The 26559-nt window shown below is 44.9% G+C and overlaps 2 long non-coding RNA genes across 2 annotated transcripts; one reads left to right on the top strand and one right to left on the bottom strand.

Moving 5' to 3' along the window:
- Window positions 1-146: 146 nt before the first annotated feature.
- On the top strand, window positions 147-14158 carry LOC123800724 (uncharacterized). The gene is made up of 3 exons (XR_006781993.2): window positions 147-272; window positions 11544-11926; window positions 13841-14158. It is a non-coding gene; the product is annotated as an uncharacterized LOC123800724 (long non-coding RNA).
- On the bottom strand, window positions 13351-19451 carry LOC148107685 (uncharacterized). Its single transcript, XR_015721719.1, has 3 exons — window positions 19289-19451; window positions 18213-18415; window positions 13351-13645 (listed from the first exon to the last, which is right to left on the bottom strand). It is a non-coding gene; the product is annotated as an uncharacterized LOC148107685 (long non-coding RNA).
- Between the last annotated feature and the right edge of the window lie 7108 nt (window positions 19452-26559).

Genomic DNA, 26559 nt, shown 5'->3' with positions numbered 1-26559 from the left:
AGAGAGAGTAATATAAGCAAAGGCAAGGAGGAAGCCGTGTCATGATTGAGGAACCATGACTGCATTATGGGGAACATCATGGAGTGGGAATCTAGGGTAGAGGAGAGGAGTTTTAGAGAACTGGGGCTAGATTGCGAGGGCCTCGGTAAGGAATTTGGACTTTACTCGTGGGTAAGAGAACTCCAGTAGTAGTTACTGAGTGGATACAATCAGATCTACTAGTAGGTGGAGGAGGGAATGCAGAGGAACAAGACTGAAGGCTGGGAAGCCAGGTAAGGAGTTACTGCAATAAGGTCCTAAAATGGGGCCTGGATGAAGGCAGTGAGAATAGATTTAAAAGTGGTCAGCAATACAATCTATAGCGCGTGGCAAATAAGTGAATTGAGGGGGGATCCAAGGGAATTTTTAAGGGTGACTTCTAGGTCTCCAGCTTGGGAGAACGGTAGCCCTATAAACATAGAGGAAGAGGTTCTCAGGCTTGGGAACATGAGTTTCATCTGGACCACCTAAAAATTGAAGTTCCATGGACCATTAAGGCTGAGAAGCTCAGCAACGAGTTAAAAAATTGGGTCTGTGTAACAGGAATAACGTAAGAACTGGAGATAAAAGCAGATATTACAGAGTTCTTAGTCCTAGTGGTCCTTGAGAATCAGCTGAGGAGTAAATGTCAGGGTCCAACCCCCAGATCAATTAAGTCTGATTTCTGGGTGGAATCAGAAATCAGACTTACTTGGTGTATATTTCAGGAGATTTCATCTGGGTTTGGATTTTTAGACAGCCCCCTCGCTAATTCTTAGTGCCCCCAAATCAAGAGCAAAACAGAAGCAGCTAAGAACAGATGCTGACCCGGGAGATGATAAAGAGTGGCAGATAGAGATAAAAACAGCAAGAAAAATTTTCATCAGGTGAGTGGATAAACACATCACATGCCACCGACAGGTGGAAGAGGAATGAGAAGAGGTCGCTACATCTGGTAAATAGGTTCTTACTGATCCCTGGGAAAGCAGTTTTAGTAACTGCAGCAGCCAGATTGCAAGAAGCAGAGCAGAGAGTTTAGATGAGGAACCAGAGGGAGCATAGACCACTCTTTCAAGAAGCTTGGTCCAGTAGATAGGAGAAAAGAGCCAGTAACTTAGGAACAAATGGTTTGAGAGAAGTTTTGTGGAACTTTATGGTAGGGCACGTCAGCTGACTAAGGTCAGGAAACATCAGAGAGGAAGAGGTGAAGATACACAGTGGAGGGTGGGTGGACTGGAAGAACAGGGCCGCAGGGGAACCTGGGGGTGGTGGGAGGTTATCAGAAGAGTCCCCCCGAGCAAGGGATATCAAAGAGATAAGCTCTAAGTTGAGAAAGGTTGAGGGAGTTTGCGGCATTGTTTTCATAATGCAGTGGACAGCAGGGGTGACTAGTGAGAACAAAGGAGGTAGATAGGAGAGGGAAAAGCCAGAGAACAGTTACTGAGAACTTTCCATGTGCCCGGCACCAGGCTGAAATTCTACCAAGTTACCTCATCCAGTAATTTAATGTACTACCGAAGGACAAATGTCACATGGGACAAGAAGCAAAAATTAGGCCTGTTCTGCCCGATTTCAGCCAACCAGTCACCTTGCTCCTGTGGTACCATTACTAATTAATGGCCCTTTAAAGCTTAACCTGCAATCTGTTTTAAGTTAAATGCTCATTTCTAGCTGAATAGGGAAAGATTTCAGCTATGATAATATTTCCTTAGTTTAGTTTAAGGAGAAGAGCCGTAGAAGAACATTTTAAAGGAAGAGAAAAAGCCTATTATTGAGAACGCTCCATTAGCAAGGGCAAAGAAAGATGGGGCTTTAAAAAGATAGTGTTTAATGGCCCAAGCTAATGGCAATTAATAAATATTTAGTAAGTGGAATTAACCTGCATATTTTTAAGTTCTCCTTTGAAATGTAAAAATGTTAACGTTAGATTACAAATCTATCAGGACTGTGCCACCTCTTTCTGTGATGCCTGGACAACTGTGTGAGCTCAGGGGATATCAGTGAAAGACTGAGTCATCCACATCACCAGGCAGCCCCCGCCCCGCATTATTATCCATGCCGTATGGTACAGGCAAGCAGGCCAGTAAGCTAAATGGCTTCCAATTTTCCAGATGCAGATAGAGATAGGAAACTCATGATGTTGGGGGTCCTTTTCTCTCAGAAACACTTTCCAAAATTGGGATCAGTAAATTTAGAAGTAGCTGCCGAGGGTTTCCTTCCTTGACACCCCAGTGAACCGAGTTGGGGAATGTGCATAACTGCAAAGAAAGGCAGGAAAATTGACCAACCTGCTTGAATGAGCCTTGGGGAACCCCAGAGGGATGATCCTTCAGCTGCCAAAACTCCAGTGGGAATAGAGGTGGAGACAAGGTTGAAGAGGGCTGGGATGAACTCAAGGTAGCACCCCTACTTGGCTCTCCACAGCTTGAATACCGAACCACTATAAATTGTTTCTAATTTATTACTTATGTCTAGCCTACTTACAAAAAGCAAGTTTTACATGATCAGGCCTCCCTCTCTTAAATCCAGAAAGTATGAAGCTTTTAAGTTCTGCGGAAACTGGCATCCAGTTTACATCACTCACCATGCGATCTTAGATCTAAGCACAGTGCCTGGCACGTAAGGCAGTTGGCACTCACTAGATATTTATAGAATGTTTGCATTTTGTGCATATGATCCTGCTTTCTTGTGTTTCTACATATACTTCCTTGTAAAGTGTTTTTAAAGGTACTACTCTACTTTTCCATTATTCCTTCCGTGGAATAGTCTAAGAAAGACGTTGACGCTGTAAGGATGAGGCACTATGTAGACGCAAAGACATCTGCCTAACTCTCCCATGGACATCTTTTACCTATAGCCCTGGAAGTGTTCTAACAGAGGTGCGCTGCAGAAATATTAATCTGAAACTCCAGGGTTTTCTGTCCTCTGTCTCCTAAATAAATAGCTTTTCAAAGTGTTGTAGCTGGAAGACCGTCCAGGGTTGTAGCACCTGACATTTACTTAATGCATTTCTTGAGCGGAGTCTCCATTTCTCTCCTAGAGTCTCCCAGAGTTCTCCATTACATCTTGGGCGGGTAGATACAAGACAAACATTTTCATTTCGTCTCCATTCTAAAAGGTCAAAATGATGACAAAGTCAGAAATAGAACCCACGCCTTTGGCTTTATTGCAGATTTCAGCCTCCTTAACCTTTGTCCAAACATCGGCTTCCTCGCAGCCTCTTCCTTAGCAGTTCATCTTCCTAACTCGTGACCACGCCAGCTGGGTGAGGTGACGCCTAGACTATAATAACAAGAATAGTAAACTTAATCTTATATAGGACCTTTCACACAGCTCCATTACAAAATGCTGGGCCGACTTACGAGTTGTAGAATTACAGAGTGGCGCTACTGAATTAAGTAACAACTGATACTAATAATTAGCTTAATTTATGGTCTAGTCGAACTGTCATAACTGAGGCAGCTTCCCCTCCACCCCTCATCTCCCTGGCTTTTCCTCCTCCTCCCTCCTCCTCTGGCAACAGCAACCAAATGATGTGCTGAGATGGTCACATTAGTCCATCATACAGTCAAGTCACTTCTTCCTTTACTCTTAGCTTTACGACATTATTATATCAAGAATTTCCAACCTTTTTGGAGTTACATCACCCACCATCGTTTAATTTCACAACTGCTTCTCCTGACGGCATGCACTGGGTGGGAAGGGCATACCAGGATGAATTGAAATACCCCGAGACTCTGCAACAACTTCAGAAATGCGCTTGCTTTCCGCAAAATCAAGGTTGGCAATGACTCCTCTACATGGTAACCTTGGAAAGAGGGTTCTCCTCTCCACTTAAACCAAGGGACTAAAACTCAAACACATCAGCAGGGTACTATGGGGTCATGTGGCAGAAATTGGGAATGGCTGTTTTTCCAGTGTCTGTGCCTGGTAGCTTTCCTCGGACACTCTGAGCTCGTTGGTAATTGGAAGTCAATGACCAGTCAGAATTCAAGAATGTTCTTATATGAACTTGATCTAAAAACTCACGCAGCTTAGATTTCACACAGAATACCCAATTTTAACACATTTCATTATTATTATTTAATAACACATTTAACACATTTTATTATACCTATTATACCCACATTTATTTATACCCATTTTAACCCATTTATTAATCACTTATCTCCCTACATCCTGACCCCCAGGTTCTAAGTTCTGAAGCAGGAATATGGGTCGTCTTTACAATCAAAATAATGTAACCTGGTGACCAAACTCTCCAGGGCCACCAAAGCTGCTCCCTCTGTAAGATACGTTCTTGTGGCCAAACTGAATTAGGACTCAAAGGCTTTTTAAATGATCTGCTGCAGAGCGAGGGGTAATTGTCAGTGCCCTCTATGCTCTGATAAAATCGCCAATTTACCTGAATAGAATGTATCTCAATAACACTCCATGCTGGGGAGGGGGCCCCAAGCAGGAAGTAGCACTAACCATTTTATGCATCTTTTATTATTGCATAAAAGTGATTAACAATTTATTACTAGGTTAAGACATCAAAACAATTAAAATGAACATAAAAATCCAACATTGTCAGATTCTTCTGGACTACTGGAGAGTAACTGACATATTCATATTCCCCCCACCCCCACCCCATGAAACTCTTCACAGGAACTCATGTTTCTCTCTAATACCTCCCTACCTAGAGGTGACAGATGGGCCCAGATCCGAGTCCCATCAAGCTTGGGAGTTGCTTTTTTATTTTTGTCAGGGGGAAGAGGTCTCTTTGTTTTCCTGAAGAAGAGCTTGTCTGCTATAAAAGAAAATGCGTGCTCTTTAACTGTGGACTGAACCAAGAGGGATTTCCCATTCTTGCCTCTTGCCACCATATATTTTTTCTGATTTGGTTTGGCCGATATCACAACCAAAACAGAAGCCTTCCTGACAACCACCCTCCCAATTCCACTGCCCTGTAATATCTGCTAGAAAAATGATTCATTGTGTAAAACCATGTTTGGCAAATAGAATGGGAAATTTCTGTTTGCTGAGAGTTCTTTGGTTTTACCCTTTGCTTTCCCAGAACGAACTCGGGCCCTTTCAGATTCTTAAAATCAAAGAGGGCCGAAATCCTTCTCTACAAGTCAGTGTCTGATAAACATGAATTTAAATTCACTGGCACCACTCACTTGCCACAAGGCTCCCTGAGCCTATTTCATCATCTGTAAAATGGGGCCAAGTCTAGTGAGAGCTGTTGGCACTCCTGCCCCATTCTTGCTATTCACTGCCAGTCCTTGCGATCAGCAGCCCGAATTTTACTGCCTATAATATTTACCACAAGTAGCAACTAGTTTAATTATGACAAGAGTTGATAGAAAATCATTTTTGGAAGTAATTGGACTACTTTTGAAATTCCCTGGGCTCATTTCAGAGGTTGTTTCCAAGAAAACAGGCAAAGACCAGAGTTCTCAGTTCTCCTTGAGCCTTGGGACCTCTCACCTTCCAACTTAACAAATGACCCTGGATGTTTATTTATTAGTGACTGAAGAGCTTTTGTAAACCAATTACCATGAGCAAACAGCACTTATTGTAAAGCAATAAACAACAATAAACCTTGCCCTTATCTAAATTCATTGCTCTAAGCCACAGACCTGCAGGGAACAGTTAGGTTTAAAACTCACAGTTGGTTAAGATTGAAGATTTATAGACACTCCAGTCCAGCTCTCCTTGGGGAGCCAACAATGCCAAAGTACCAAGTCTAGAAGGCCAAATAACCTACATAAGGGTCACCTTTGGTCTTTCACTGGGGGCAGGAGAGCAAAGGGAGAAGAAAAAATTCTGGGTTTATCCAAATACCCTTTTTCCCAGGACGTATGAGTATGCAACACATTACAACCAATTTCTCCTCCAGGTATAGTGACCAATAAAATAAATGGAAAAATCACTGTTGCCAAGTTACACAGGGCAGATTGAACACTCACATTTATCTCTATTCTTACAAAACAAATTCAGCAAAAAAAAAAAATTTTTTTTAATGACATAAACCCACAAAGACTAAAAGAGCACTAGACAAACACACAGCAAATGAAAGAAAGAAATGATAGAGGAAGTTGAAACCTAAACAACCTGGAGAAACAAATCAGTTAGAGTCACAGAATCCCAAAGACTCAGACGCTGGGGGCAATGGATACCTCCACGGGTCAGAGTTCTGGGCAGGCCTGAAAACAGAGGGATTGGTTGAACATTGAAATAAAACCCATTCAGACCACTTCTAGTTCCCCTCCCCCTCCCCCACTCCTCCAGGATTCTGTTCAGGAAAGGGACAGCAGACGCTTTGAAGAAGGCAGGACGGTGGCCCTGAAGATAGTCTGCACACCTTCCTGCTTCCCACACCTGGCTTATAGCACGTCAGCAGTGGGCTCATAACCACAAGGGCAAACTGAAGGATTTTTCTCTGAGAAAATGGACAAGCCCAAGAAAAACTGAGGTCCTATTAGTTGACTCAGATCCTAACTAGGGTGACCAGATTTAGCAAATAAAAATGCAGGATGTGCAAGTACATTTGAATTTTAGATAAACAACAGATAATTCCTTCATATAAATATGTCCCATACAATATTTGGGGCATGCTTATATTAAAAAGTTATTTATTTTGGATCCAAAATCCAAACTGAACTGGGCATCCTGTATTTTACCTGGCATTATGTCCCCAACCCCAAATTCCAGTTGGCTTCTTGGTGCCTCATTCTTCCACAAGAACAGAGCCTCAGGACCATCAGATGTGTGAGAAAGGCCCCCAGCAGGAAAGACAGAGAGGTCAAAACCAACAAGGACACCTGAAAGAAACAGAAACAGGGAAAGCAAAGGAGAGAACTAAATGAAGGAGAATGAATGTCATCTGGAAGATAAGAGAAAACTCGCTTCCACAAAACAGGAACAGCATTCTATTAAAAAAGGAAAGAAGAAAAGAAGGAAGTGAAGAAGAAAGAAAGTTCAGAAAATGAGAGAACACTTGGTTATTGAAAATACGATTTTTGAAATTCAAAATTTACTGTAAGGGTTGGAAGATAAATAACGGAGTCCTGGCATGGGTGTTGGATGAGGACAGTATCCAAGGGGGGATACCCCAGCACAAGGCAGGAAAAGTACAAGATGAACCTGGACAATACGTTGTGCTGGAAAGCAAGAAAGTGCTTTCAAGAATGATGGGCATGTGTCAAAAGGACACAGAAGGCAACTTGAAGGGACTCCCACTGCCTAAACTGGGGACAATTTCAGCATCAAAATACACAATTAATAAATTAAAAGTTTGATGAGGAAAGGGATATTTGCAGAGTTTTTAATTAACTCCCCGCTAGCTACTTATTAATTATGAAATAAGTGTCCTGTTATTTCCAATGTGCCAAGATGGCGTACATCAGACTGAGGACCTCCTCTAGACTGAAGGAGACTGAAAGCATGATCGAGACAATTGTTCAAACTTGAATGCGATCTAAGTATCGGGTAACAGTAACATAACTCTTGATGTTTGTGACTGTGTTGTGGATTTTCAGGTTACGTCCATGTTTGTAGGAAATACACAATAAAGTCTGGAGGATGACAGAGGATCAAATCAACAATTCACTGTCAATGGTTCCAGGGGAAAACGTTCTATACACCGTCCTTGCAACTTTTCTGAAAATGTGTGATTATTTCAAAACCAAAAAATAAATACATCATGCAGTTGTCGGGATAATTAAACGGGCTCGTGTATATAAAAGACAATGTGTGTTACAGAACGGTGGTTTCCTGACATCTGGGTTTTGTGGTCCAGTAAAACCTGTCTTGAATTGGGGGCGCGGAGGCACTGTAGTCACCACCTTTTTATTTAGCCACAGAATGGCATGAAGAAGAATAAGACTACCATCCATTACTCCTATTATTTCATCAATGATATTTCTATGAGGAGCAACTCACTCGCTTTGGCAGGGACACAATCTCAAAACTTAAAAAGCAAATACATTTGCCGCTAAGTAAAACTTGGCACACTGCTCTTATTCTTGTTATTTTGCTATTGTACCAACTTGGGAAAATGTCTTCATGAACCAGACCATGTCCCTGTATTTGAAGCCCAGTCTCTCCCCTTCCCCTGCCCATTCACATATAAGGCTGTACTGTCCTATATGGCCATTAGCCACATGTGGCTATTAAGTACTTGATATAGTTTTTAAATGAAGTGTAAACATAAGTATAAAATACACACAGGATTTCAAAAACATGGTATGAAAAAATGTCAAAAATCTCCCCCAATAATTTGTATATTGTTTACATGTTGAAATAATAGTATTTGGGGCATACTGAGTTAAACATACTATTAAAATTAATTTCTCTTGTTTCTTTTTACCTTTGTAAATGTGGCTACTAGAAAATTTTCAGTTATGTATGTGGCTCACGTTGTATTTCCAGTGCACGGCACTGCTCTAAGGAGCAATCCTGTCTTTTCCAAATCAGTTTGTACGCTTTTGTTGTGCAGAGCTGGGAGATGAGGAGAAATGGGGTTGGAGAGGTGGGAGGAAAGAGAAGAGGTGAATGAAGACGGGACATAAACACATGGCCTGGGCATTGAGGACAATTTGGGGGATTTGGTGGTAAAAGTCTCTGTCACATGCAAATTGAGGAAGAGAGAAAAGGGAATTTAAGAAGTGCCCTTTGGGTTATAAATCAGATTCCCTTTAGCGTTCTTTGAGAGATTTGCAGCGCTAAAGATTAGAACGCAGGTTTCATTTCTTCTTGGCTCTGGGATTACCTTCTCTGATTTTGATTCTGGGAAACTGGGCCTCCTGAGGACCTCAGGATTTATTCGGGTTACTTTATTATTCTAAATATTCATTGAATTAGTCCACAAAACTCTTTAGGACTTTTTTTTCCATCCCTTTTCCCCATTCTTTCCACCCTGCCAACTGGGGCCTGGGGTAATATGAGGGTAGCTTGCTCAGTGCTGGAAGGACCCACCTACATTCCCACCCCTACCCTACCTGACCCCATCTCTTGTTTTGTTAGACCTCACACAGCCATCCTACGGGATTGACAGGTGCCGGTGGTCACATTCTAATGGAAGTCTCATCCCATTAAGGATTTCTTACCCACTAGGCTTGTTCTTAAAGGTGAAAAAATCATTTGCTTAATGAGATGTCACTTTCCTACCATCCTCATCCATTAATTATTCAGACCTTCCCTTTACACTTCCTCTGAGGCAAATGGTCTCGGACACACACGGCTTCCTCCCATGGGGAAATCCACCTTCTGAAATGTAGGAACAAGTCCTCAGGACAGGGGCAGAAGAAGGAACAGACAGCAGCCATAGCCAACCCCTCTGACCAACTCCAAGTGTGTCCGAATTCCTCAAGCTCTGGAGAAGTCTAGACAAGTGGCAGTTCTTCCAATAAATTGCTCAAGGACACCTTCCTCCCTTCAATTTCCCCTTCCTTCAGCTCTCCCCTTTCCCCCAACTTTTCTTTTCTAGCTCTCTCCAGCACTTGCTTCTTCCTCTCCCTCTTCCCCTACAGAAAGCGGCTGTATCCTCTTTCGAACCCTAGTGTGTAGGCAGGGCCAGTCTGCTCCTTCTCCAGAGGGCACTGCAGGGAGGCCTTTTCACTGGCTCTAGAATGAACAACTGGTTAGAAAGACTTCCAGTGTCCAGGATGTATTTGGAAAGTCCAGAGTATTTTGAAGGGTAGGAGCCTCTCTCAGGGCTCTAAAAGCTTAACACTTTACTAAACTGCCTAATTTAACTGGATGAAGCAGGCCTTTTCAGGAGTCCACTCGGAGGGCTCCCTCGGCTTGGCTGCCACCACTGACAGGATGCTCCTTTGCAAAGGGGCACACAGTTGTGGCAGGTCATATCCTGAATTCTCACTGTGGCTCAGTGTATACCAGCAGTAATCTTTATAATGTCACCATAAGTATAAGACTTGCTAAGCATTTCTTTTCTCTGCAAAATATCACAGAAAACCATCTGGGGGACAACTCTTTCTAAGGCCGGTTCGTTCGAGTCTCTCTCCAAATATCTCTTCCTCAGAGATGCCCTTCCTGACTACCTTGTCACTAGTAGCAATTCTCCAGCCCCAACTGCCCTGCGTAAACACTACAGTGGGGCACTGTCATCATGTTTACCACTCCCTTCAATGTTCTTGCTCATATTTACTCCGAGAATGTTAGAACATAAAGTCCATTAGAACATAAACTCCCGAAGAGCAGGAATATTGTCTATCTTACGCTGTCTCTCCGATGCGTGGCACATACTAGGTGCTCAATGACCATCTCTTGAATGGACGAGTGAGGTAATGAGAGAGAGCGAGCAAGGGGGAAGAATTTGGCTTCAGGAGTCATGCCCCTCTTGGCTCTGCAGGCAGCCAGGGTACCTGCAAATGCTCCGAACGTGCTGGATATTTAACAAAACCACAGTGGCTGAGGGCCTCGTAGGTACGCTGCCCTGCCCCATCTATCAGAAAGAGCAAGGTGGAGTGCTTTAACTGGAAATGATACTCCATTACTTTATTCCAAGCTGAATATGGCCGAAAAGGGTAGAATACCCTGGAAAGGTACTTGCCAAAAGGATTAGAAGAAAGGGAAGAAGAAAAGATTAATGTGAAGTCGATCACTCTAAACTTCAAAAGGTACATACTGTACCTGGGAACACGGCCAAAACACAAGGGGTGGGTGTGGACCGCATAACCTCAGGGGCAGGCCTTGGTGGGGAGAAGACCCGTGTGGCCCAGGACTGATGTGATATGGTAGAAAATAGGGCAATGGGGTCATTAGTGATACAGATGTACCTACATTTCAAGGAGGACTTGGGCCTATAGGAGGGTCATCCCGGATGCCTTTTTGGCCAGATTTCAGACAGAAATGTCTGGGGGCCTTACAGCACTCTGTTAGGAAGGGCATAAACCTAGCTGGGCCAGTCTGAACCGAGTAGACAAAGGCAGGTCGGGGACTTCCCTCCCTGTGAGTGCATCCGTGCAAGGGCCTAGTGGCGTGGAGGCAGGATCCTGCCAGCTGGAGTCTGCTCTGTTGGGGCAAGAGAATGCTGAGAGGGAGGAGACTGCCTTGCACTGGTGTGAGCTCTTTATCCTCAAAATGGTTTGGGTCCAGTATCTTATTTTACCCCCATTTCAAACCTGTGGGGCTGGGAGGGCAGTTACTGTTTTCAGGGCCATTTATGAGCAGGGAGACAGAGCTTGGCAACTTTGAGGCTTATTTAGAGTCAACTTGCTTAAAATAGCAGGGGAATGGTGCTCTCTCTCCACCAGGTTTCTAAAATGTGGAAGCCCTGCATCAGAATCACCAGGGAGCACCTTTAAAATGACCCACCCCAGAAATCCTTAATCAGAGGACCTCTGGGGTCAGAGTCCAGAAATCTGCATTTTTCTTATGAATTCCAGGCGATTCTTATGCCTACTAATTATTTAGCCCGGCCTACCATCCTTAACTCTAAATCAGTGTGCAATCCATTGAGCCATTCGCTCAATTCTGAGCCCATCTATTCCTGTATTCTTTTTCTCAAACAGTCTCCCTTTGAACTGGAAACACAAGGAGTTCCTTAGAAGAGAGGATCGGGTGGTTGTAAAGTGAAGCACGAAGGAACGTTGATAAGGCCTATTTGAAGCTCTGCTGAGGAACGCTTGTTGAAACAATCATAATTAAAGTGCAGACCGTAAAACACAGCAAAGCCTGGGAACCTGCTCTTCAGTGGTTAAAGAGACACGCAACCCAACTAGCCGATCGAATGCTCTGGGACTAAAAAGAATGGACAAAGAGCTTCGGAGTCATTGCAACTGGCAGAACCAAAGCTCCATGGGCAGGCTGGGGACTGTGGAAACAAGATACGTTGCAACAAGTTCCAGAGCAAAACAAAGAAAGCATTTTCAAACAGCTGTTGGGAGTTTATAAAGTAAGTAAGGGGGAGGCTCTGCCACAGCATCCAGGGCGGTTGAAGGAAATACCCAGGGCCGACGGAGAATGGATTCCCGGGCACAGGGGGGCGGCAGGAATCATAATCTGTATTTTAGTGTAACATACCATGAGCTTGTAGCAGTAGAAGCGAGTCGCTGAGAACAGCGTCCTTTACTCTAGTAATCCCTCGCATTTGCAGCATTCTTATGGCTTAAAATCCTCCATACAGCCTTGCCTACGTGACCCGACAGTACCTTAAAAATACAAAGCCCTGTCACTCTCCTTCGCTAGTTGTAATCTTCACCCCTGCTCTGCAATAGTCATCATCCCTGTTTTGCGAGTGAGAAAGTTGAGGCTCATAAAATGAAGGGATCTACAGAAGATCCCCCAACTCAGTTGTGGAGAAGCTAGGACTCAACTTCAGAGATCTCCCTTCCCTGCGCCCGGCTCCCTCTTACTCATTTCTGCAAGTAAATAAAATGTAGCTCGGGCAACCATAGCAGGTGAGGGCTGTAAGCCAACCTCCCATTTGGCGGATGAGAAAACTGAGGCATTGAAAGTACGATTGAGGCTCCGTGCCGGGTTGCGTGGGTATCAATAGGGCTCAGACACTGGGTCCCATCTCCGATCATCCAGTTCAGAGCATTCGTTCCACTCTGCCTTGCTTCCTCTCATAGTTTATGGGTCGCTAGATATAAATCACCCATGTTCATTTGGAGACTTGGAATAAGTACACTTAAAAAGGGAAGTAGGGGAGTCTAACAGATTAAAAAGTCATTACAGTGATTTAAAAGGGCACCTCTGGCCTTTTACATTTAGTGGCTTTAAAAGCTCGGACCTTCCGGCTTCCACGCCTTGATATTAGAATCAACATACTTGCCACAGTGAGCAGTACAGAAATATTTGCTGAGTGGTGTCCAGATTTCTCCTATTGGTGTAGGTGGTTATAAGCCCCAGACAATGACAAAACTGCAAAAGTCGTTTTACGTTAGACTCTAGTACAGGGAGAGAACAATAGAAAGGAAAACTGGATTCAAAACATGATTTCTAAAGTTACCAGTTACTAGAAGCCACATGAGGGCTCGCCCCAAGACAAGGTAGGAATGAGTGTGCTTTGCAGGGGTGTGAACAGGTATGTGAACGCCCATGCTCGTAGCAGCATTACTCAATAGCCAAAAGACGGAAGCAACCTGAGTGTCCATCAACAGACGAATGGATAAGCGAAGTGTGCTGTATTCGTACGTACAATGGGATGATCTGTAGCTGGGAAGAGGAAGGGAATTTTGACACGTTACAGCATGTCATTATTTCCATAACGAAGACATTTATGCTAAGTGAAATAAGCCAGTCACGAAAGGACAAATATTACACGATTCCTCTTAGATGAGGTTCTTACTTAGTGAAATTCATGCAGACAGAAAGTAGAATGCTGGTCTCTAGGGACTGAAAAGTGGTGAATGCGGAGTTAGTGTTTAACAGGTGTCAAGTTTCAAAAAAAAAATGAGTGTGCCTTTTTATTTTGTTTCCTCCCTCATTTCCTATGGGCAACAGGGCTATATGTCCTTGGGACAGCCTGGGGACTCCAGTTCAAGTTCCAGGTTTTTTTCCTCCCTTTTCAAAATGTCCGCTGAACATAGCACTACAAGCAAACAATAAGACAAATCCAGAATGTGGGACGTTATATAAGACAGGCTGGCCTCTTGAAAAGTCGGTGTCCCTAAAAAAGGAATGAAGGGGAGGTTATTCTAGATCGAAAGAGACATAACGAAACACAATGCATGCATGAGCTATGATGGGTTCCTAGTTAGAAAAGAAAAAAAAAACTCTAAAAGACATTTGGGGAACAACAGAAAAGGTGTGACTATTGACTTAGCATTAGGTAATATTTAAAGATGATTGTCATTTATTCTAGATGTAGTAACGGTATCGGGGTTGTGTCGGAGAGTCTCTTCATTCGGAGGACCTACATGCTGAAGTATGGAGGAGTGAAGGGGCACGACGTTGGCAGTTTTCAAATGACTGTGCACACAACAGCAAAGTAACTGTACAAAACCCACAAATAACAGCAAAAATGGCAATCATGAATAAACCAATTACTGAATCTAAATGATGTGTATAAAGGTGCTCACTATACTACTTTTTCAACAGTTTTGTATACTTAATAATATTTACTGTAAAATGTGTAAAAATTGAGTGTTTCTGCATTAATAAAGACGAAATCACTAATGGATACCTTCTCTCGTCAAACCCACCATCATTGCCGGTTACTGAGTGTTCAGGGCGTACCCGGCACTTTGCTAACCCTTTACACATTATTTCGTGCAATTCTCAAACACTCTATCAGGAGGGTACTTTCATAGTCTCACTTCTACAGATGAGCAAGATGAGGGGCCCAGATTATGTAGCTTCTCCAAGACTCTCAGCTCGTGAGCACAGTCAGGATCTGCAAACAGTCTCTGCAAACAGTCTGGCTGCAGACAGGATAACCACCTGAGAACTCCTGCAAGAACTGGAGACAATTTTAGGCTTTAAGGCAAGCCCATGACGGAGATGTGTCTGGACCAGAAAGCCTGGCAAAGCCCGTCAAGCTATGGCCATTAAGGGTATATTTCTTTTTTTTTTTTTTTCAAGTAAGCTCTAGGCCCAATTCACAACCCCGAGATCAAGAGTGACTGAGCCCGAGGGGCGCCCCGAGGGTGTACTTAACCGTGTAGGCGTCAGGTCTACTTGGGCTGCAATGTCCCCAGGTAAAAGCCTCTGTACCGGGATACTAGTGATGAATCTGGGTATTTTGCACCCCCCTGCCGCCCCACCCCTACTCAGGGAAATTCTGGGTGTTTTACAGCTGTTATCTCACCTGTAGTCTCAGGCAAACAGGGAGCAAGTAGAATTAATTATCTCTAGCTGCAGCTGCAGAGGCTCGCCTCAAGTTCTTGGCTCTGAGACCCACCTGGCCTTAAACAACGACAGTAACTACAACAGTTAAAATTTATCCAACACTTGCTACGTGCCAGGCACTCTCCTAAGTGCCTAAATATACTAACAAATGCCCACACCCCTGTGCAGTAGGTGTGCTATTATCCCCATTTTAGGGGATAAGAAACTGAGGCACAGAACATAAGTGCCCAAGGTCACACAGACCAGAAGTGAAGGAACCTGATTCCAGCCAGAGTCTGCTCATAGCTTCTGTTAATCCTGATGGGACCCAAGAGTCGCCTAGTGGTACTCGGCAGTCCCGGAGAGAATTTTGTCTCAGTGTTTGCCCCTGACCATGGGAGTTGAGGCCTCTGCCAGTTATGTGAACCTGTGTTCTGATTCTCCACTCGTTCTGAACTTGGCCTTGAAGGTCTTGGTTTCTTACAAAACAGCAGTAACTCTTACGTGGTTTGATATCTGAGCTGATCACCCCACCTTGCTACCTGCCTCGGATGTGGTGGCCCTGCCCCTAACAAACCACAGGAAACCTGCAAGCTTATCTTCAACAGAAAGAAGAGAAGGCTTTCTGGTCAGCGTCACCTGATCTAACCAACCACAAAGCCAGCCACTGGACCCAACTGCAAAGTGGGACAGAGCCAGGCCTGTCCCTCCTCTGGCCCCACCTCCTATATTCTCCCACCTGCCACTGTCCCACAGTGTCAAATGAACTCCTTCCACACAGTAAGCTACCAGCCATGCTTTTTTCATCTCCAGAGGACACATCTTAGGATCCCGTGCAGACAACAATATCGCTCCCAAAGGAGTAACTCTTTGGTGGCACAATTTCACGCACGACAATCAAATGACGCTTAGTTTCCTTTCTGCCATTGGAAAAAAGATTTAAAAAGAAAAAAAAAACCCACACAATTTCTGTTCCTGTTCACTGCCAACTAGCCTGACAAATCAGCCAAGGCTTTGTGTTCAGTGATCTCGGCCCCTGGTTCTGTCTTCGCTGGTGGCCACAGTTAGCGAATAGCTTTTCTCCAATTCAAGGGTCAAGCCCAAAAAGGAATTAAGCTGGAGGTGCTGGAGAGGATGGGGTGGGGACCAGTGGAGAGAAGCTGGGGCTTCCTGGATAAGGGACAGAGTTGACTTCTGCAAGCTTGGAAGGACACTTAAAGGGAGGTGTCCTCAAGTGCTGGACATCCGTGCCTTTGCTCAGTGCTCTGGAGGCTTTAGGGCTCTGGGGCGGCAGTTGGCGCCTGGCAGGCAGGCCTCCAAAATGTCTCTGCAGGAGGGTCTTAGTGGTGGCAATCTGGGGAGAGGAGGAGGCTGTTCTGTTTATGTGGCTCTATACATGGGAAGGAGCAAAAATTAATTATCTATAGTGAAGAATGGAAGACACTGACCCGGATTATTTGGGGGAAGGTCTAAAGTGTCCTCAAAGCTCCTTCCACCCTCCCTCCATCCCAGGCTTGGCCCATAACTAATGCCTCAGGGACAGTCTTTAATTATACGACCTTGAAAACACGGGCAAGGGCCTCTGGCAGAGTGTGCAGGCAAAGTAGACACTAATATTGGAAAGCTTTTAGTCCAATAGTTGCATCTTGTAACGAAAGAAGAAGTATTAATAATGGTGGCTATTTTATTGACTATCTCAGACCCCTGTTGCACTCTTCTGCTACCAAGTAAGCCTCTAGATTTTAGTACTGCCCAGGGGAGAGGAAGCAGGAATTTCGATAATAATTAATATCGAGGATCCCACCAGCCAGGCCAAGGTGGGGCTCAGAGCTTGATTCCAGTTGATGTGGAAGAATAAAAATTTGCTCCTTGATGAAGTGGAGCAAATTCATACCTGTTGTTTAGGCAGCAGTGGGAGGGCAGCAGTGGGGAGGAGGGGGTGGTTTGAGTGATCCTCAATTCATCAGGCATCTGGAGAAGCTGCCAGGCTCTGCCCTCCTCCGTTTGCCGTTAGTTGGCAAAAGACAAATTAGCCCAGTGCCTCCCGAGCCAGAGTTTGCAATGCAGAGTCTGCAAGAATGTTTGCTTGGGGAGCCGCACTGTTCTTTCTCTCAGCAGGTATAATTCCATCACATGATTGTCTTGGATCTGCTTTCCCTGCTCCAGCCCAAGCTTGCCAATTCAGACAAGCATCACTGAGAAATAAATAGTCCTTCTCTGTGTCAGCCCAGAAAACACTGGGGGTCTCTTCACATAGAATATAATGAGAATTTCCTGACTTCTGGAGTGAGAGAGGGCCTCTCCCCTTATCCTAAGGCCTACACACTGAACTTCCTTGTAGCAGGCAACTCACTGGCCTCAGTGGGGAAGCCGGGCTAACCCTGCACCCCCCCTCCCAACCCTGTCCTGAGCTTTACAGGTCACTGGAAGACCAATCAAAGAAAGAAGACTTCAAAGAGAGGCAGAGGGCCCAGACCCAGGCCTCCATAGAGATAAGAACTGTGCTGCCTTGGAAACTTCCAGGACAACATTGCTGCGTCTAGCCCCAAGGGTTATTTCTGTTGCAGCATAAGGTTACCTTGGGCAGGTAACTATCACTGTCTGGGAACTGCAGACAAGGAAACCAATAGAAGGGGCCTTCTCAGCCCAAGTCCTAAAGGTTCAGCCACTCAGCCCAGGAGAGGGAGAAGGAGAAGCCTCGTCAATGGTGGCTGCCTGCCCATTTGTACTTTGTGTGGGGTCCTGTGAAGCCAGGTCAGGGTCTGACCTTTCAGGCCACAGATGTTCCCTCTGGATGTCTGTTGAGGGCTCCGTTGCCTTGGGAGACTCTGGGATTCTGAGCAGCCCGGACCGGGACCAAGAGAACTTAGATCCCGCGGTTAAGTTCCACGGACTCCTCGGGACTGGGGTCGGACTCTGTGTTGACCTAATGTTTTACCTGCTCTGAACTCTCTTAGAAGTGTTTTTAATTTAATAAGCCCCGATGTGAACATTTTCATAGCAAAAAAAAAAAAAAAAAGTTTTAAAACTCAGAACACGCCACCAACCAATTGTTCTCACTTGTCTGTTCCCCTGCCCTTTCCTTGTCTACACGCGTCCGCCCTTGATGTAGCACCGTTTCCTCGCACAGATAAGTCTTCCACTTTCCTTATTAGATAACGGCTACCGCCGCCCTTCATTCTGTAGCTCGGTGCTCCTGAAAGCTGGGTGTGCGTCCTGTGGGATGTTTGCTTAAAGTTCACATTTCTGGGGCCCTTTCGGTGTGAGACTTGATTCTGTAGGCCTGGGCGTGGGACAAAGGATCCTGTTCCCCACCCCGGATACAAGACCGTAACATTTAATGACAATATGTTTCTTATAAACCTATGACAGGGAAATATAAACAAGACGGTAGGAAAGCAGATCACCTTACTGTTTTCTCCGGTGCTGGTGAAAATACACAAGGGCCGCCCCAGCTCCTTAGCCGTCTCTCATGCATGCTGGATGGTCTTCATGTGCCCCTCGAGATCCACTCTTCACCCTCTTCCACCTGCTCTTTGCCCCAAGAGGCTGAGCCACAGGGACTTGCGTTGATGGGCTCCTTTTGCCCTCCAGCCTCCGGGAGGACAGGCTGATGAGATTGGCATATTTATTTCTCTGGTTCCTTCCCAGGAGCCTGCCCTCCCCATCAGCTTTCTTTCTGGGCTCCCTTACCTGGTTCTGCCCCCCTTGCCCTTTCAGACCTTGTGGTGCTAAGGGTTCCCGCACTCACCAAACCAAGAGTAGGGCACCATCCCCTTTTCTCTGTCTAAGCCCAGCTTTTGGCTAGCAAGTAGTGCCCTTATCACGCTTTTCTCAAATGACTCACTGCAAGGCTCTCTGTTGCCAGGACCCTGATTGAGGTAAGCTTTAGAACATTTTGCTTTTATTGCTATTTCTAAATTAATATGGAGAAAATTTTAACTTAATTTTGCCCTTCCCTAAGCTTCCGCAAGTGGGATTTTATTTTCCCTTGGTAAAATTTTCCCTTAGTAAAGCTAAAGTAGCTTATTTGAATTTTAAAACATAGAAAATAATCTGTGGTTGGTTGGGAAAAGGAAGATCCTTACTACTGTTGCTTTCAAAAGATAATTTGGGGTTAATAGGAAAAGAATCTTATAAACTGTGCGTTTTGAACAAGACCTGTCACGTGGTTCTGAGGCATGCTGGTTTAAGGAGCACTGGGTAAGGAGGCCCTTCAAGCCCCTCACAAGCAGCCTGCTTCGGACAGCAGCAGCCCTTCTGAAGGGCGAGGGTGTCCCTCCATTAGGACCCATATCAATGAGTTTGAAATAAAACAACTTTATGTGAACGTACAGCCTGGTCTATGGATTTTGGAGAATCTATCCTTAATGCCTGTTTTTGGAGTCCAGGAAAGCTGTGCATACATTTTTTTTTTTAAGTCTTAAACTCGAGGCTTTTTCTAAAATATACATTCCTCCATATTCCCTATTTTTAAAATTACCTATTTTCTCCCACGCTCAGCAGCAGCTCCTCTGTGAAGCTCTTGATCCTTGTACATCTGGAATGAGAATACCTCAAGTGGCTCTGCTTTGGCAGATGGTCCTGTGCCCAACAGAAGCCTTAGCCTGGATTCAGTCCCGTATCTTCTTTCCCAGCACAAGCACCTGACTCAGCCTCAGAAAGGCGGAAAAGGTTATAGGACATCATCCTAGTCTGCCTCCCAGGACTCCAGTCCCACCCACTTACCCTCTCCCAGTCTAAATGGACTGTCTCCCAAATTCAATCACTTTAAAGATATTCAATAGGAGATTGATTATAAACGTAGTGTGCTCGTTATTGTTCTGAGTTCCTTATTAGAAGCTCTTGCCAAAGGGCGCCTGGCTGGCTCATCGGTAGAGCATGTAACTCTTGATCTCAGGGTAGTGAGTTCAAGCCCCATGCTGGGACTTAAAAAATAAAGATTAAGGGGGAAAAAAAAAGAAGAAGAAGAAGCTATTGCAGAGTACTGTGAAATACCAAGCTTTGTTCCTATTGTCCATGCCCACCTCCTAGAAACATCTTACACGGATTAGACTAGGACAAGTTCCAGTACATGGGAACGATAGAAAAATCCGGAACAGAGGCCAAAGGTGACCTTGGGAATCAAATCCCCTTTATCTGTGTGTGTTCCCTGCTCTCCTCAACAACTTCACACTGGCCACTTCTTAACAGCTTACCTTAGAATTGCCTGTGATTTTCCAAACCTTATCTGCTCGGACTTACACCCTCTCTGCTTGAGGCTCCAAACGCTAGTTGTCAGGCTGCCCTGGCTTCCGTCCTCGAAGCCGTCCCAGCGAGCTCAGAGCAGCAAGCTGCTCCCTTGCCAACTCAAGCCTGGCCTGAGCGCTCTTCTGGTGAAAGGCGGGTCCTACCTGTCAGCTTCGTCTGACCCAAAATAATGAACGACCGCAGCCACTTACTCCCCAGTAAGCAGTAAGAGTCAGTATCAGACGTTTTGAGGCAGGTGATGATTTAATCAGAGCTTTGTTTAGGGATTTTTTTTTTTTAACAGGCCATAATGAAATTCAGCCTTGCCCCTAGCATCTGTGGGGCCCAGGGCATGAGTGCAAATGGAGGCCCACATGCCACATGTCAAAAAGTTATAAATCAAACGAACAAACTATTAAATAAAATACATTCCCTCCCCCTATACTTAAAAATAAACCTTACAGTGTGAAAGGCCAAGTTCAAACATAGAATTACTGAATTTCTCCGAGTTCCACGTTGGGTAGAATGGGGGAAGGCTGGTCGCTGGGACCTGGCGCATTCTCAGTTCAAGCTCTGTCCCACATGGCAAGGGGCCTTGAGCACATTCAATAGCCATGTCCAAGCCCCATCTACATTCCCACTCCCACCTCACCCTATCCTCCCCAGTAAACAACTACCCCTTGGGTACCTTTCAGGCCTAGAAGTAAGTACATTCGTGGTGTGGTCTGTCCTCAGAACAATGTACCTGGAGGAAAGGCCGGCCCAGGCCCAGCAAATAGGCTCTAGAAGGGAATGGGGACTTTTGGGTGGGAACATCTCATAGGCCTGTGGATTCCTTACCCCATGGAGAAGTACAGCTAAAGTGGGCTGGGGGGGGGGGGCTAAAGCATGGGACCCAAGGCAGAGGAGATACAGTTGAAATAAAATAGTTCGGATGGAGGATATAACCAGCGGCAAGGAAATCACTAAAGAGGTCATGAAGGCCTCAGGTAAGATGATAGCCCAAGAAAGGAGAGGAGGGGAGAGATAAGAGATATCCAGGAGGCTGAACGTGAGCGGACAGGACAGAGGCAGAGACCAGGGCCTCAGCCAGCTCTGCCTGTCTTCCTCGGAACCTGCTAGGTCCTGGGTTCAGCCCCGACAGAACTCACGTCTGCACTTGGCTTTGTAGACACTTTATCATGCAAACTTTCCCTTTGCCTAAGCTAGTTACTGCACTTGAAAGAAAGCATGTCTCAGCAAAACATTAGTTGGTCCGTTGCAAAAGAAATGAAAGTTTGCCCAGAGAGAGGGAGAGTAAAGAAAGAAAAGGGCTAAAGACAGGTTTGGGGGAGTCATAAATTTGCAATGCAGAAAAAAAAAGAAAAAGAAACAGAATCATCAAGGAAGTAGGAGGAGAACTAGCTCACTAGGGTGAGCATTTAAGAAAGAAGGGCTGTCCGGTGGAAGATGAGGCCAAGAAAAAGCCGCTGAACTTGGTGACTTCAAGGTCATGGGTGACCTTCGGGAAAGTACAAGTAGTGACAAATGTGGACAAATGGACACCCCCAGATGCTGGGGAGATGGAGCGAGCTATAGCTCTTCACAGATGCTGAGGTCTTCCTCCTTCCCCGGTATTGGCAGCGGGTATGACTGCCCCTTCTTCCTCACCTCCCTCCACTGGGCATGCTGGTGAACCCAGGCATCCTCAGGGCCAAGGCTGGTTTGAAATGTGTCAGAGAACAAGGAATGATGTGCCCCAATCCTGGATGGGACTCCATAAGGATGGAGTCACTGGAAAAAAACAACCAAACAAACAAGCAAAGAACCACTGGATTCTTAAGGATTCCCCCTCTTCACCTAAAACTCTTGCAATTCCATTTCGTCTAGCTCTGCATCGCCCTGGGAGAGTTAAAGACAAACCCCAGCCAGGGTATCAGCCTCCACTTCCCCCGCAGCCAGCCAAGGCAAACCAACTTCCCATCTTGCTGATCTTCTCTCAAGGGTGTGTGTGTGTTTATGTGTGTGTATGTGGGGCTGTGGGGGAGCACGATCCCCTATGGAATCTTTCTCCCAAGTCTCGACAATTCAGGAGTAACAACAAACAAGTAAAAATAACTTTATATTTAAAGAAGCACATCTATGGCTTCCTGTTCATACAGCTGACAGCAGAAGAACCGGGCTGTGAAGCCTGCAGAGAGTTTTCCAGGGAGGTGGATTGCTCACAGCTGAAGAAAATGAGCAGGAAGGACAGCCTGTGCCCAACTTGTCCACTGTGACACTTGCTCAAAGACAGTCACAGAAGAGAGAATTTCAGATGTGAGAGAAACGACCCTGAAGATACAACAAACACTCCGATTGGCTTCCTGTCCTTTGAGCCCCTTCCTCACCCTATCCTTACCCCATCCCACTCCATCCGACCTCAGCCCCCAACCACAACTCCCAACCTGAGCGATCGTCAGGCTGGGTGGCCCCCAGCACACTTCCTGCAAGAAGTGAAGGGAGGACAGAGTCCACCGCCCTTTCTCTGATGTTTATGAAAAGGGAACATAGCAGCACAGTCTCAGCCCCTCCAGACACCCCGACAGTGTGCTCCATGAAGAAATAAAAAAATTACTGCTCAGGGTGCCTGGGTGGTACAGTCAGTTGAGCGACTGACTTGGTTTCTGTTCAGGTCAAGATCTCAGGGTCCTGGGATCAAGCCCTGTGTCGTGTTCTGTGCTCAGTGCTCAGCACAGAGTCTGCTTGGGATTCTCTCTCTCCCTCTCTATCCCTCCTCCTCATGCTGTCTCTCTCTCTCTCTCTCTCTCTCTCAAATAAATGAATAAATCTTTAAAAAAATTACTGCTCATTAGAGAAGTGGGAGAGAGCTTGATCTTTTCCCATTGATTTCCCCCCTTTTTTGATTCAAATATCTGCAGCCCCTGGGTGTTGGGAGTCCCTCTTGACTTCTTCTGTGGGGCTATTCCAGACAGAATGTTTTTAACCCATGGGCTAAGTCTGCTTTTCTCCTCTGAGGAACTGGAGGGGGTTTACTAACCAACACACTGGTATACATATTTCACTCGATCCTCTTAACTGCCTGTGGAGCAAGGGCTGTTGTTATCTTCCCCTCACAAAGAGAAACAGATGTCCATTCCAGAAGATGCAGTGACTTGCCCAAGGCCGCTCCGATAATGAGTCCTGGAGCCTCAGATTGAACTTCTGCCCCTGGCTCTACTGTCTGCGCCAGGCTAACCAAATCTAAGGCTGGGGGGCTGGCTTGCAGTGGGAGGACACCCTGGGAAGCAGGACCTCTCAGCCTTGTCTTTCCCTCTTGTCAGGGAGCCCAGGCAGGAGGAATAGAAAAACACAGACTGCAAAGAGAAATAGGAAAGAAAACATACCAGCCCTTGGGACACTGGCTTTAAACTGCTTTGACTGTCACCCATAGTAAAGAACACATTTTATATCTTGACCCAGGACCTCATATAAACAAATTATATATATACATGTATATATAAAGTTTTACCAAGAGCAATTCACTCTGATACATTTTATTCTACCGTATTGTATTTTTTCCCTTTTCTTTCTTTCTTTCTTTTTTTTTTTTTTTAAGATTGTACTCATTTATGTGCCAGAGAGAGAGCACAAGCAGGGGGAACAGCAGGCAGAGGGAGAAGCCAAGCAAGGAGCCAGATGTGGGGCTTGATCCCAGGACTTTGGGACCATAACCTGAGCCCAAGGCAGATGCCCAACAGACTGAGCCACCCAGGCCTCCCCTCTTTTTCCCCTTTTAATGATGGTTTTTGACTCACAAGATTGATTTCGCTACCCATGACAGATCTTGACCTGTAGTTTGAAAAATGCTGCCTTAAAGCATAAACTTCACAGAGACAAGCTCTCCTACCACTCTTGTATAAACAGCCAAGCGGGATGGTGCCCAACACCTGATATGTGTTCAGGAAATACTTGTTGAACTCTGGACTTCTAAGGACTCAATAATCCACGAATTCAATAATTTGTTCTGGAAACTCTTCAGTTGGCTTCATGTGAAAAAGATAATCCTGATTCCAAATCTCAAGGGACAAATCATTCCCAAACACAAAACTATAAATTGGTCTCTGTTGTGAATCCAGACTTGAAACTCTAAACGAAAATACTAGCAAATGGATGTCATTCAACGAGCATGAGTTAAGTGTTCTGTACTGTGCACTGTCCTAGGGGCTCAAGAGGCAGAAACAAATCAGACCCAGTCCCTGCCCTCGAGGAGCTGGGTTGTGGCAGGAGATTGAGAAGTGAAGCCAGAACTTCTGCGAAGTGTGATGAGGGTGGAACGAGCTGCCATGGGAGTGGAGGGAGCTCCCTACCCACCCTAGAGACCCTAGAGGAGACAAAACACGTTTCCTCCAAGCCTCGCCAGCCTATACTGGAAAGAAGAATGGTGGTTAGATGGGAGGATAAGTAGAAGAGAGCTATATCAGGCAAAGAGAATATCATATGGAAAGTTGTGACAATCACAGTTATTGTCCCCCTACAATGAATCCACGAATCCACGTTTCCTGTCAGCAGTGCCCTAATTTTTGGGAAGTGGGGGTGGGGCAAGGGAGTGTCCACTCCTACTCATTATCATTCAAGGGAAAATCCTGATTAACATGAGCCACATATGATGGTCCCAGGCTCCTTGCCAGTTATTAACTTAGGAACAGGCATAAAACCAAATCTGACTAATGGAGATTCAAGGGCATATCTTCTAGTGGGGACTTCAAGACAAGTTTCCATGTTCTTAAAAAGAGGCTCATGGTAAGAAACAGCGGCTCTTCTACTGGGTCTTGCATTGCCTCGCTGTGATGCCTGGCAGCCATCTTGTGAGCAGGAGATAATCTAGTCAGAGGATGGCAATCAAAAAGACAGAAAGACCAGGGACTTGATGGCCTTGGAGAGTAGCTGAATTAGCCAACTCTTGAACTACTCTATCCTAAGACATGATGTCATATCAGATAAAAGATTTTCCTCATTGCTAAAGTCAGTTGAGTCAGGGGTTTATGTTACCGGTAGTCAAAACCTAAAGGGATACAAAAACTGTGTAGATAGAAAAGGCATGTTCTGGGTTCTGCAAGGCAACATTGGATACAAAGTCCAGGTCATACTGTACCACAGGCTTCAGCTTGAAAATGAGATACAAGGGACTATTAAACATCTGGAAAACTCAACCTCATTCTTAAAGAGAAATGCACTACAAAACTAAAATGAGATGCCATTTTTCATCTCCATATTGACAAAGATCCCAAAGCTTGATAATATCTGATATTGCCAAGGGGGGAAAGGAGCACACCATTTGTTATGAGGGGATTATGCATGTATACATCTACGGAAGGCAGTTAGGTAACACCCACCCTCGACCCTCGCCTGACAGTCTGGCCACCCCTGAGGCCAATCCAAGGAGAGACCATGTGGTGGTCGGGCTGACTTGAGCACCCTGATCCAGTCAGAGATCGTATTTTATTTGTAAATTGCTAAACCTCAGTGTCCCATTCCAGTTCCGGAGTATCTCTGTCAGGCCCCCTGTCCCCTCCCTTCCCAGCCCCACAACCAGCTAAGGTACCAATGGCGGCTGCACTGCAGGCTGGTTTGCTGCAGTGCCTTCTGTGAAAACCTTCCGAGACAATTCTCCATCTCAGAGTCTGTTTCTACGAAACCCAATCTAAGATACTATATATGTGTGCAAACATGCATACATATATACACACATTTCTTCACAAAGGAAGCTACGAAACCTTCTGCGTTGTCTGAAAAGATGTAAATGAATGGAAAAATAGATGTTCCTGGAGAGGAAGCCAAAATATTACATAAATACCTGTTTCCTACAACTTCAGTTATAGATCTAGCAGAATCTTGTTTTTAAAAAAAAACTAGAAGGATGTTTTTAAACATATGACAAAAAGAAAGAAAGGAAAATTCTAAACAGGCAAGAAAGAAAATGTGTTGGGGGAGGGGAGTGAAAGAGGAATTGATATCAAAAGTAAAACCTATAAAACAACAAAAGTAAGATAGTGAAGTCTGATTGTAAGAAGAGACAAATTCCTGGAATATCATAGAGAAGTCAGCGATGCATCTTAATTTTCATAGAAATTTTAGTATATAAGAAGATGTCACAATACAATGAGGTTAATTTTTTTTTTCTATAAATGGTGGAGGGAAACTGATGAGCAATTTGGCAGGAAGGGAAGAATTTAGATCGACCTTTGACACGGTACATCAAAGTGAATTCCATTTTATTTATTTATTAAATAATCTCCACACCCAACATGGGGCTTGAACTTACAACCTGGAGATCAAGAGTCGCCTGCTACACTGATTGGGCCCTGAATTCCACTTTATTTAAAGACTTAAGTGTGCTTAAAACTATAAAGTCCAGAAGAAAAAAGGATTAAATATTTAACACAGTGCTAGTGGGAAGGCCCTTCTGGTGACTTTCTTTCACATTAATGTATTTTATTTTCTTTATCACACTTACAACTTCCTGGAATTATTTGTGTTATGTTTCCTTCATTGCCACCTAACTTT

This window comes from Ursus americanus, chromosome 26, assembly GCF_024610735.1.
Source record: "Ursus americanus isolate L20-20 chromosome 26, mUrsAme1.1.p, whole genome shotgun sequence".
In the NCBI taxonomy this organism is placed as follows: Eukaryota; Metazoa; Chordata; class Mammalia; order Carnivora; family Ursidae; genus Ursus; species Ursus americanus.
The sequence above is the reverse complement of the archived record's forward strand: the minus strand, read 5'-3'. Positions and strand labels throughout refer to the sequence as shown.